The sequence below is a fragment of the Ambystoma mexicanum genome, chromosome 11 (assembly GCF_040938575.1).
Source record: "Ambystoma mexicanum isolate Mex_15411 chromosome 11, UKY_AmexF1_1, whole genome shotgun sequence".
NCBI classification, from domain to species: Eukaryota; Metazoa; Chordata; class Amphibia; order Caudata; family Ambystomatidae; genus Ambystoma; species Ambystoma mexicanum.
The window spans coordinates 957,163,020-957,175,465 of record NC_090934.1 but is presented as its reverse complement, the minus strand read 5'-3'; the positions used below and the strand labels follow the sequence as shown (position 1 = coordinate 957,175,465).

At 45.0% G+C, this 12,446-nt stretch overlaps 1 protein-coding gene across 10 annotated transcripts in view; it reads right to left on the bottom strand.

Moving 5' to 3' along the window:
* The window catches only part of PPP6R3 (protein phosphatase 6 regulatory subunit 3), a 2,530,957-nt gene that overhangs the window by 454,770 nt on the left and 2,063,741 nt on the right, over positions 1-12,446 (bottom strand). The window lies entirely within an intron of this gene.

Here is a 12,446-nt window from a genome sequence, read left to right as displayed (position 1 = left end):
CAAGGATGCCAGTGACCCTCCTGTGAGAACTGCAGAGTTGGGGAGGCTAGGCCAAGCCTTTGGTACTAACCATGACTCGTGAATTGGAAATAGTAAAACCAAGAAAGAAACGCACACAGGCGGTGTGTGTTAAAGTTTGAAGTTATCAACTTTATCGCAAGTGAAGGCTGTGCGAGTGTGGGTGGGACGCAAGGCAAGGCAGACACCTGAATGAACTTTAAAGTGAGGACAGCTGTAGAATCAGCGATACTGAGTAACGGAGTGGTCTGGCGAAAGGAAGTAGCCCACTCGAAATTCTTGTTGAAGGGTGCTTTGTAACGATTAAAGCAAATAAACTGCAAAAGCGAAGTAAGCAAAATGGACTCCTAGAGAAGGGGAGAGTGAAAGTTAAATTTGGAACTTTGAGTCTGTAAAGAAAGCCACACACATTTGAAAGTCTTCGACATCCGAAAGCGGTCTGAGCCCGAATGAGGGAGACCCGAAGTGTAAGCAAGCTTGGGACGGGAGCCCCTTGCAAGTTTTTGGTGAACTGTGTTCTGATGAGGTCTGAGCCCAACAGACGGGGACCCATGTGAACTTTGTTGTGAAAGGTCTGAGAGGGGGACCTACAAGAACTGGGTTTTGAAGAGGTCTGAGCCAGACAGAGGAGTCCTATGTCAATTTTGTTGAAACATTATTTGGAACTCAAGAAAGAAAGACTAACGTGGAATGCCAGGTGGCCCTTGATCCATCTATTCTGTTGGAAACCGAGCCACAGTGTGTCATCCTGCCTACAGGGACTGCCTTACTATGTGTGGTCTAAAGTGGGGAGGAGGGCTGGTTCAACCAAATTTATTCTTTTGAACACTGATTTTTCCTTTGCCTACATTTCTCCTTTATTCACTCTTTGTGCAAGAAATGGGGGAGGTATTAGGTTTTTGTTAACATAAGCCATTTCGATTTGACAGACTCCACTAGGACTGTTTGGTTTATTGTTTGATGCTCAAGACTACTCCCATTTTAGTTATTGGACAGAATACAAGTTTTTCCAACCCCAGAACCTACAATAAAGGTTTTACAAATTATACCCATCGTGTCAGTGTAATACTTGTGATACCATTCCTCCTTTACAGTACCCTCAGAGCTGTGGAAAGTCCTAATGGAAGGACATGGAACTGGTAAAGGTAATCACCCACCACAAACTTCAGGTTCCTCTGTGCGTCCAATGAATTGGCACATGGAAGTAGGAATCCTGCAGGCCCAGCAACAGAAACCAGTCCCGGAGCTCGAAGGTCTGGAGGATCTGGGCTAGGATGACCATCTTGAATAAGTCCTTGCACAGGAATATATTCAAATGTTGCAGATCCATGATGGGACACTGTCCCCTGTCCACCTTCTGTACCAGAAAATACAAGGTACCAACCCTTCGCTCGCTCTACAGCCGACAATAGCTCAAAGGCAATGTGATTAATCCTGCAGAATCCTCACAAATTCCCTGCCTAAAGTCTCCTCCCATGTGGCCTGGGGAAGGCAGCCGCTTCCTGACCCTAACCCTGTGGGTGGTATTAGCTGGGTGGATCACCTGGAGGAGAAGGCGCCCCAAAGGGGAACAGGAGGATTTAATTCGGAGAGAGGATGTATTTGTCTTCTTCAGAGAAGCGAATTTCTATGATACCAGAATATTTAATAGCTTGTTGTTACAGTCAAACTTCCCTTCACATAGATACCCACATTGACGTTCGGGAAATCTCTCGCGATTATCAGTGATATTATATATCTGGGAAACAGAACATTAACACTCACTTCTGGTGAATATAATTCTCCCTTCAATCTGAGTCAACCATAAAACCATCTAAAACCCCTTTTCTCAGGGTTTAGCCACTAAGCAATGTAAATCCAATAAAGCTGAAGATTATTATTGGAAAAGAAATGGTAATGGGAACATTGGGGACTTGAAGTCACACAATGCCTCAAGTAATGGGAAAAAGGACTCAGAGGTACTAGACTGCGGTGTGCAGACTTTGGTTCTAATGACCCTCATCTGAGCAGGACCATTGAATAAATATGGCCCCCTTGGTGCAGACTGTTAGGCGGAATTATATGCAGTACCCTTTGGGACCACCACACACAATTAAGACTACAAGTGACAGTACAAATTCACCTTTGGTACAAGCCTGTACTACACTGTTAAAGTGGTAGCAGTAGCGGAGCAGCCAGACGTCTCTCAAGAGTAAGTGAGCAGTACAAGATAGTTACACAAAGGACAGCAATTACTATGATTCAGGCAAACACTGACTCAAGGTTTTCAAGTTAAAACACATACATTTATTTCACTCTTCAGTTATATAACATTACACTATTATAAGCAAGTCAAAAATCACAATCTTAATACACCACACCAGTTCCTTTAAATTCCAGACAAGTTAAGCTCACAAAATGAAGTGGGAACAAAATGGCACTGGAGCAATTTAAAAGGGAGGGAAAGACAAGTTATTAGAAATTAGATCAAACCAACAGGTTTGAACCAACTCAGGGCAGTTGAACAAGAGGAACTTCAGTGAGGAGATCAGATAGAAAAGGCTTAGGGCTGAAGTCAATGGGTCAAAAGTCCTTTGCTCAAGATCACACAGTTCAGGGTAGTTTGCGGTAAAGTTCGTGGCACAGTTTCCGGACGAGGTTGGTTGATACAAAAGTTAGTTCAAAGAGAAGAGAAGGACAAGCCCGCGGATTGGAGAAAGATTTCAAACACTCTCACCGCGGTTGAACAAAACGGACAACCGGATTTGCACAGTACCTTAAAACGGAGAGGGAGCTGTAGCTGAGGTGGACGTTCCTGGTAGTTCCTGCAGGCTCACGGTTCCTGAAGCGACTGTCGGACTGACAAGAAGTAGGAAGACTGGAGGGTCCTGCACTACCCAGCGAAGAAACCAGCAGCAGAGCAAAGCAATTAATAAAAGGTGCGCTCCTTAAAACCCAAGCAGGGTCCGAACTTCCTGGCTATCCGGTCCACTGTAGCTCAGTACAGCGAATTCAACCAGAGGAGGGGTCCTGGCTTGCAGTTTGGGCAAACTGGTTGGTCCCACCAGCTCAAGGGAAGATGTTTCCTGGAGGATCTTCTCTGTCGCCAGATTCTGAAGATTCAGACCTGCAGCAGGGCCTCACCGGGCGGTTCAGACGTTGTAGGGGTCCTCTTCTGCCAGTTCCTCGTTGTTTTTTTCGTTCCAGTGGCAACTCTGCCTTTCTAGTCCCAGAGACCTGCTTTTTATGCAGTTTTCCCCCATTCATCCAGCCTGGCCTGGCTGTCAATCACACAGAAGGGTGGCTGTCCTGGCAAGGACAGTCCCCTCAGCCAATCAAACAGGAGTGTGACTTGGGTTACCAAGGGAACCCATGGCAGGGGTCCGAAGACCCCTCCCTCACATCCTGCCTTCCTAGACTTTGAGGCGCCTTAAGGAGGGCTTCTGTGCAGAAGCCCGCGAAAAGACAGAACAAAGTAATCATCCCCGGTTTGGTGCACAGAGAAAAACACGAGAAAGACTAACAAAAAAATTGCCAATAAAACCACCCTGAGCCAAAATGGTCAAGCTGGTACTGTTCAAGGCTAATATAATATCCTAAAACAATACCACGTTTATATAAGATAATCGCGGTTAACCCTTTCCAATACTCCATGTAAGATGGGGTGTACTGGGTCTGTGGTTTAAAGTGACTTAAGTAACGTTAATGGCAACTTTACCCTTTTCTGGGGGACAGTAGTCAGCCCCAAAAAATGGAGTCGGTGGGAAGTCTGAAAGACAACCCTGTGTCACTGCACTGAAACTGCTGTGTAACACACATGGAAATATGAGGCCATGGAGTAGGTGAGGCTCCAGTGCTCAAGATCACAAAAAAAGTGAGAGCGAGAGAGAGACTCTCCTGGTGGCATGCACTGTCCTGATGGCAAGCACCAGGTGGCACGGAGATTGGGAAAAGAACCTTTCCTGTTCGGCGTGGGCCACGGGAACCTAGAAGCAGCCAGCCGTGCAGACGGAGGCAGAAGAAGCAAAAGAGGAGGAACAGCAGATTGCACAGACGCGTTCGACAAAACTGGTGAGTTTACCATTAGCAGCTAGCTGCGGTACGCGACCTCTGATTGCCAATAGTTATTTTGAATACCAAACTGATCAAAAGAAGTCATATAGGCAAAATAAGAACTTCGTAAAGAGGCAAGAAAAAAAATATTCCAAGCATAGTTTTAAAAGGCAACACCAATGCAGAAATAAAGAAGGAGCAATGCTGAATCAAGCTGACCATAACCACCATTGCCAAAGTAGAGAGGGGGTAATACTTTATAGAGCATATAACCCACGCAGGTTAAATAACAAGAGAACATTGTTGCAAGAAGCTTCTAACTATTGTTACCAAAATAAAGAGGCAATAGTTAAGCAGATCATTAACAAGCATTGCCTAAACCAAAGAACAGTCATTGTAAGAAAGACACATTGTCAGCAGTTAATTGATGTAAAAGTGGGAAAACAGAAGTGGCAAGAGAGGCCCTCCTGATATAGAGTATCTAGAAGGAGAGGCGTATAACCGGAATTGCCGGGGCAAAACTAAGAGGGGAACAAACAGCACAAACGTGTAACATGTTTTCCCAAAGGAAGTTGTGAATGCTGAGGTTGATAAAAGTTCAAGACTTTTATAAAGGTTTGAAGTAGACCTCACCACAAGGTAATTGTAGAAGTGGTAGGAGCTTTTTGTCCCAGCAGGTGAATATACCAGGATAGGGACTTTCTAGTGGTAGTCCTGGCAGGTTAGTGGACCAAGAAGGAATCATTGATGTACTGTATTGGGTTGAAAGATACAAGAGGAAGAAGTGGCCGAGCCACTAAAGCGTTTCATTAATTTTTGTTGCATAGGCTTGACGGAACATTTTTTTTTTTTTTTTTTAAACACATGTTATTGTTTTGTAAATCACAACAAAGAAAATAATGAAGCCAAAACAGAGGCACTGAACAGGATCAGGAAGCATCGCAGGGTACAAGCACAACCAGGAGAATCACAACCAATGAAAAAGGAATTAAAGCACATATAATCCCACCGTAAAAATGTGTGGACCCTCCCCTCTAAACCCCCCTTCCTTTCCCAACTTCCCCCATATTTGCGACCACTTCTCCGGGTAGCCCTTGGTTACTGCACTCTTATTTTATAAGGATGCATCTTTCATTGTTGTTCTTAAAATTACTATGGGTCATCATCCACGTACATTACACTTACAAGGCTCAAGATCTTACCTATGGGTAAGTGCCCATTTCACAGAATCAATGTGTGCCCGTGCGAGTCGGGGTCACCAATCTTCTTAGAACCTTTTCTGAGGAGGCTTGTCCAAATAATTTATGTTGCTACTGCGGCCCAGGAACAACTCTTGTTACATTCAGCTCTACAGGGTAGAAGTCACACGGTATTCAAAAATGGTTAACCCTTAAGTGATTACTTCTACAGTTATAGTCCTTCCTTATGGGCGCTAAAACAAGGCTAGTAATAAGCTTTCTAATAAGTCAATTTTTACCAATTTTCTAGGGTTCTCTTCACTTAGATTCAATATTCTTCATTCAATGTTTGGAAGGCCTGCCCAATTATTCAAAACACACCACTATGTTAAGCCCCTTCCATTCTTACCTGGGCAATTTTAGGGGTTCAGTCTCCTTAGTTATTTCCTCACGCCATCTGCAGCTTCCAGCCGGTCTCGCAAAATGAGTCCTAGAGTGTTTACTACATGCAGGGCCTTTAAGTAGGCCTCTCTACCGCCTGTAGAGACTCATTTTGGTGCCAAAAAAATCAGGTAGCCACCATCTTGGAATGGTACCATAGGAATGGACATTGGTCAGTCATTTTGAATAACAACTAGTCTCTCTCTCTCACATCAATGCCTCCATCTTGGAAACCTTCAGTGCACATAGTAACAATGCCCGTAAATGGGAAAACAAACACTCGCTTTCAATCGAGGTTAATAGGCACATGGCTACCACCCTAATCTCTCTTGTGCCGTACATCAGCTTTCAAATGAAAATTAGCTGTCACTGAAACCCACTATGGTGTCATACTGTGCGCATTTAGCGCAGTCTCGAATTGTGGCAACCAAGTGTCAGCATTAAAACAAAAATGACTTGCGTGACTTTTTTTTATAAAATTTCTATCGGTCGTCGGGCCTAATACATTCTATGCCATTTGATGGCCTCATTGAGGCCCCTAGTGTCACAGAAATGAGCCTTTGCTCTTTTTCCAACAAAATCCTGCTTTTAATATGTTTATTTGCCCCTTGTACCTTCAGCAGAACTGTCCATCTACACTCCTCATAATTGTGGTGTTCGTCAATAAAAGGTTTCATCATCGCTGCTAAAATGACCCGATTCTTCAAGCAACTTCTATGTTCTATGATACAGGTTTTAACATTTCTAATGGTCTTCCCAATATACCGCAATTGCATGAGCACGTAATCATGTAGATGGCATAATCTTAATTACAGTTTGAAAACTGGTTTTGTTGCCATGGCTTCAGTAGACCAATGTCTACATCTTGACTTCTTAGTCTGCTTACAGATGACACATGGGTAATGACCAATCAGTGGTTTGGAACATTGAAAAGTTACATCCCCTTTCACTTCTTCCCGAGACCATTTTCTTGTAATTTACAAAAGGGCTTGTGTGAGTCATGTCCACTTTAACTTAACATGCACCTCCTTTTTCTCTGCTGTTAGCTTTTCATAGTTAAATCTGTGCAGACGAAGAGGTACCTTGACCACAACAGGGCCCAGTGCAAAGTATGTCACTATCCATTTCTTCGTTACTCTGGTTTCCTCATGATATCAGCCAACTCTGGTTAAACCGTTCCCTTTGACTTCAGATGACACGCTAGTTCTGGGAGGTAACCGATTATCAATACGTTTACCATACTTTATAAAAATCTTAATGTCAGATACCCCTTCCCTGCAAATGTCTCCTGAATTATTCAGGACAGTCTCATAAATAGTTGGTTTCAGATCCTGTTCCATAACCCTGGACCATTTTCCAGTGTTGCAGGCATGCCCAGTCATAGCCTCTACCCTTGTCAAAGCCAGGGCATAGGGGTGGGTACCCCTATCAAATCCCTATGTAATGCACAATGGACTATGGTCACGATCAGATGTATCCATGACTTCAAAGCAGCTCACCCTCCTCCAATCTTTGCCCATGACCAAAATATAGTCCATCGTAAAAGTGCCACTGGAACCAACATACATCGCACTGGCTGGCTGATCTTTTGGGAAACAGCCATTACAAGTCCTTAATTTCAAACTTTAGAGAATATGGGCTGTGTCAATCGTGTGGCGGTGTACCCTCCTCGGCTTAATAGCTACCATGTATGGTATATCCCATGCAATGTCTTGGTCCTCCCACAGTCCGTCCAATTCACCGAGTCACAAGTTGCAAATTAAAATCCCCCCCCTCCACCAAGCAATATATGGATGTTCTGTTGGTCATATACCCACACACACACACCCCAGAACTAACCAAATCTTGCCATTTTTTATTTTTACTATAACAAGCCCTTGAGGCAACATGGGCCTTTTAAACAAGAGGATACGTTCTCCCCCAGAAGTGTGCATGACCAAACGTTGCAGTTATGCCAAGACCAGTGGGTCTTTTAGCTACTTCCCAATTTAGATTCAATTCCACCCAAATTGCAAAGGCACCACTGGGTCTCCCTTTGGGCCCTTTCCTGTCTGGGATCGAAAAAGATCAACACATTTACAGGTCAACTGACTATTTCCCATGTTTCCTGGAATATTATTAGTTGGAAACTGTGATGCTGGACACGCATTGGCGGGACAGGGCCTCCTTGTCCTTGTGCTATACCTCCTGAAACTGTGTTCTGCTTATTTTCTGCACAGGAGTCCAGTCTGGACCCGTGGCAGTGCAGCTCTTCATTTTGTTCTTGGTGAACAGTACCGATGGGCTACCCATAGGGCACCCCTTGGTAGAGGTAGATACCTGTACCCCTAGAGTATGCTTTTGGGCACGTGTGTGTTGTCCACAGAGCAGGGTATGGGCTGGTGGCAGCTACATGCTGATGTGACAGTGGCTCTAGGTATCCTCCATTTCTGGGATACCCAGGCCCTGCCTTAGGAATCAATGGATTCCTACACAAAGGCAAGATGGCCACTGGTGGCCTCTTGGTTTCCTTTGCATTACCCCCTTGTTTCTCAAAAGTATGGAGAAGCCCTGGCTCCGTTCCCTTTCCCTGAATGGTTGTTGGGTGGAAGTACCATAAATGGCTCTGGGGTGGCCTCCTGCCAGAATGGCTGGAGACTTCACAGGGGCTGCTTGTTCTGGGTACACCCTTGTGGTGGTGCCTACCTGAATGGAGTGAGTAGTCATCTGCATTCTGTGTTGTGGGAGTCTGGTTCTGCTTGTATGACAATGCCTGAGCCAGCCCTGTCTGAAACTGGAATGAATGCAGTGTGGTGCACTGCAAGGCTGGGGAGTAGCTCCCAATCCACATCCTGCGTTGTGGGTTTCTGGTGAATAGCCTGAACACCTGTGAGCCTGATTGGGTGCTGTCTGCATGAATGTACTTGTGTGTGATTGGCCGGCTCAGCCTGAGTGAATGGGGAGTGTTTAGTCAAACAGGGGGCCTCACACTCACCTCTTTGGTCAGAAGATGTAACAAGAAACCTGAAGCTGAAGTCACCTTAAACTCGCATCCTGGAATCTAGCTGGAGGAAGAAGTCTGCAGCTGCAAATCTTCAAGCAATCCAAAAGCTGCTGTGCTGACTCAAGGACTGAACCAGAGAGGACCTGGATAGGCGACCTCTTCACGAGCTACGACAGAACATGATGCAACTGCTGCTCTTCACCCAAAGTGTCCGGAGAAGGGTTTTGTGTGCGTCCAGAAGGGGAGTGCCTGAACCTCTTGAAGCCAAGACGTTTGTCTGTGTCGCTCAGGGTCCGGAAGAGTCTTTGTGGCCACTGGAAGCCAGGTTGCAGAGTATTGCTCTGTAGAGGGTGTTGCCTGGCATGGTGCTGTTTTACACCTGGTGTTGCTAAAGTTACAAATCATTGAAGAATCCTTCAAGGGGCATCCCTGCCATGACATCTTTCCACACCACTGAAGGTCCAGGGTCGCTGCCTGCAGTGGAGTGCCTGCCGGTGGGTTTCCCGCCACCAAAATCCAAAGACAACACCTCGAGTGTCCAGACTTGGTGAGGACTTGCAAACCAGTAGTCGTGTCCAGGTCGCCAGTAGCCATCCTGAGGCCCGTAATGCGGCTGCAGCACCTAAGAACCGAAAGTCCGTAAACCATGAAATCCCGAAACCACACACCTACTTCTGACACTGCACCCGTCACTACCAAAAGTCATCCCAGGCCACCCACAGTAATATCTTTTTTACCCAGACCTTATCGAGGTCCACAGCAAATTCCCCCTGCGACATCCACAGCTGGAGTAACGACTGACCAACGGAGACCACCGTGAAGACCAAAAGTGCTGCCTTTATGACACTGATTGGTTCCTTTCTTCTTCTCAACATCGACATCCCAGCGACTCCTTCCAAAGGGGGTCCATCCTCAGGTCTAGTCAAGCAAAGCCAAGAAGCTCCACCACTTCACGTACAATGGCACCCAAGGTACTGTTCAAGGAAGAGCCTCTTCCATCCTCAGGAATCATCAAGTGTCCCAGATTCGTCTTGGATCCTGTTCTACTGTGACTTCACAGGTTCTTTGGGGTATTGAGTCCTGTAGAAAAGGAAGCAGAGCATTATTAAACATATATGGACTGGGCTGCAATATACAAGATATACAAGGTAAAGTACACCTTAACCTTCCCTTGCAGGTTGCCCAAGTTAGGGGGAGGGTGGGGGGTCATCACACATTATTGCCCATCTATTTTAAAGATAGCATTCTGCCAAAGTTCCTAATCTAATGTGCTGTTCTACAGTAATGGCTATCAATTTATCCAATGCTTTATGATTCCCACACTTTTCAATAACTGTCAGCAGTTGGTGCATTCTAAATTGAATCTAAAGTATATGGCGGTGCCACATAAATGTGCTATATTTACTATTATTAGTATAGTGTTACCAGACTACAAAGTGTGTTATTTATTAATGTTCATATTTATCTGAACCTTATTTTACATAAAACATCTGAGGTAGCGCATGACAAAGTGAGTGGACATTCCTTGCTTGGGGATTCACTGTACTAAAAACCAGCTTGCATCACCGCCTGAGTCTCTCTGTCTGGATGCTCGTCCAACGGTACCAATTGAGAGCCTTGGCTGGGGTACTCTGCCTCTATCCCCAACTGTGTAGTGGGAAAAATACAGACAGCCCCCTCCAGTCTTTACAGAAACCCCTTACAAAATCGATCCAACCGTGTTCAGCAAGTTGCTTTACAATCCCTGCAATATTCCACAAAAGTATTTAGCAAGGAAGTTTGTTTATAGGTCTAGTAAATACCTGCCGCAGTCGGTCTACTTTCTCTAAATCCCCCTCCTGTTCAGGTTCTCTCTCTTACTTTCTAAGAATCCAAATGAGCACTGGCAAAGTGAAATACACCCCATTCCCTAGGGGAGTCTCCAAAATCTTACCATGGCCAGATGCTGCCCCTGAAACAACTCCTACTGGGTGCATACAATATAATCGTTATCAATGAGCCTGCTGGGGAATAATTCCAGAGGCCAATGGTCAAAAGTCCATCTGCCAAATCCGGAAGAAAATATGAATACAATCGTCGGGGCTATTGTTCATTTGCACTTGGTTACAATTCACAATGTCTGCTCCGATAATGGACAGGCAACCTTTGACATATCTGATTGAATATATTTGTTCTTTAAAGATTCTTGGTCTTCAAAGGTGCCCTGGGCCAATCTCAGAACATTAAACATTGTAACAAAGGTGACTTTATGATTACACATCAGAGTGCTCTCTATTTGCTTTTTGCCTTCAAGAAGAGGGGGAATTGTTGACCTCAAACTGATTGATAGTTGCTATTATTGTACTTGTGTACATGCACGTTATAAATGCCATATCATTATTGGTTTAGTCCAAGGTGGCAATACCTGGCCTCTAGTGGGTAAAGGTGTCACTAAGTTAGTATTGGCAGCGACAATTTTTGGTCTGGTCAAAGGGGGCAGTGCCTGGCCTCTTATGAGTAGGGTTGGCACTTTATTACTATTAGGACCTGGCTGCATGCATGGTAAATTGACCCGACAATCACGTTGGCGAGCGCCTCGCTGGAGTGACTAGGGAACTAATACATGTATTTCCCTTCCCCAGTAACGCATTTCCATCCCTTCAGGATGATGAGAGTTACAGGGCCTAGAGTGAAGAACAAACTCAACTTTGGGGAAGAGTACATAAACGCTGTCTTTAAGTGACCTATTTTCATTAACCAGTTCTTGCAAGCAATTGCCAATTTTATTTGTAATCACATTTTTTATTTCATCAAATAATTCTTTTACATTGGGTTCAGTATGTTTTCGGGTGGCCTGATGGTGGAATTTCTGGCTCAACCAAATAATTTGTTTCTATGGTATAATTTGTTCTTCTGTTAACATTTTGCGATCTATGGCTATGCTTATTTCTAGTAGGTTTATCACTGTGCAATCCTCCCTTTAGTAGGCTTCTTTAGACACTTTTTTGGGCAGTTAATATCTGCAACTCTCTTACTAAATACACTCCCTCTAGACCTCTACGTTCCTCTGGCACCAACTCTGTGTGCAAAGCATTTAGCTAAACAGAGGGCAGAAGATCGATCACTTTCCTCAGCTGGCTCCCTCCTATGCAACAGCCTCCCCCTTCCTCTGCGTCTTGAGCAGGACTTCATCAAATTCCGGAAGCTCCTCAAGAGTTTCCTCTTTAACTCCTCTTTCCCTTCTTCCCTCCCCAGCTAATATCACAGTTGCTGTGCTTGATGACCGGGGCCTTATGCATGCTCAGGGCCCTTGACCTTCCACACTGAGTCGCCCCAGCTTCTGTCTACCTTTCAACACTTTTCAGCCTCCATCCTGGAGGCTCGCACTTTTCCACCCAAGGCGGCGCCAGGTCGTATAGCACTTACCATACAATGCACTCCATCTGTTGCTCACCCATGAGTACGGACAACTCAGGCATAGGAAGTTTGTCCTTTCCCTCCACTTTATTTATCGTTTAAATCCCATGTTCCCTCCCTGTTTCCCTATGGGCACTTGGAAACAGAATTGACTTACTGTATGAGCGGCTAACAAGCGAACAATAAATAAAAATGAAAAAAATAAACTGATTATTAAAGGGGGTAATAACTACTAGACCATGGTATAAGAGGATCAATCAAAATCACCTCTCCCAGGTTTTCACCCTGCTCCCTCCCCCCTTCGCCCTTCTCATGAGTGCTTTCAGTTGATTGTGCTGAGTGTGCAAGGGCTGGTGCGACTACGGGGAGCAGACCCGTTACACAGACAAATCTTTACG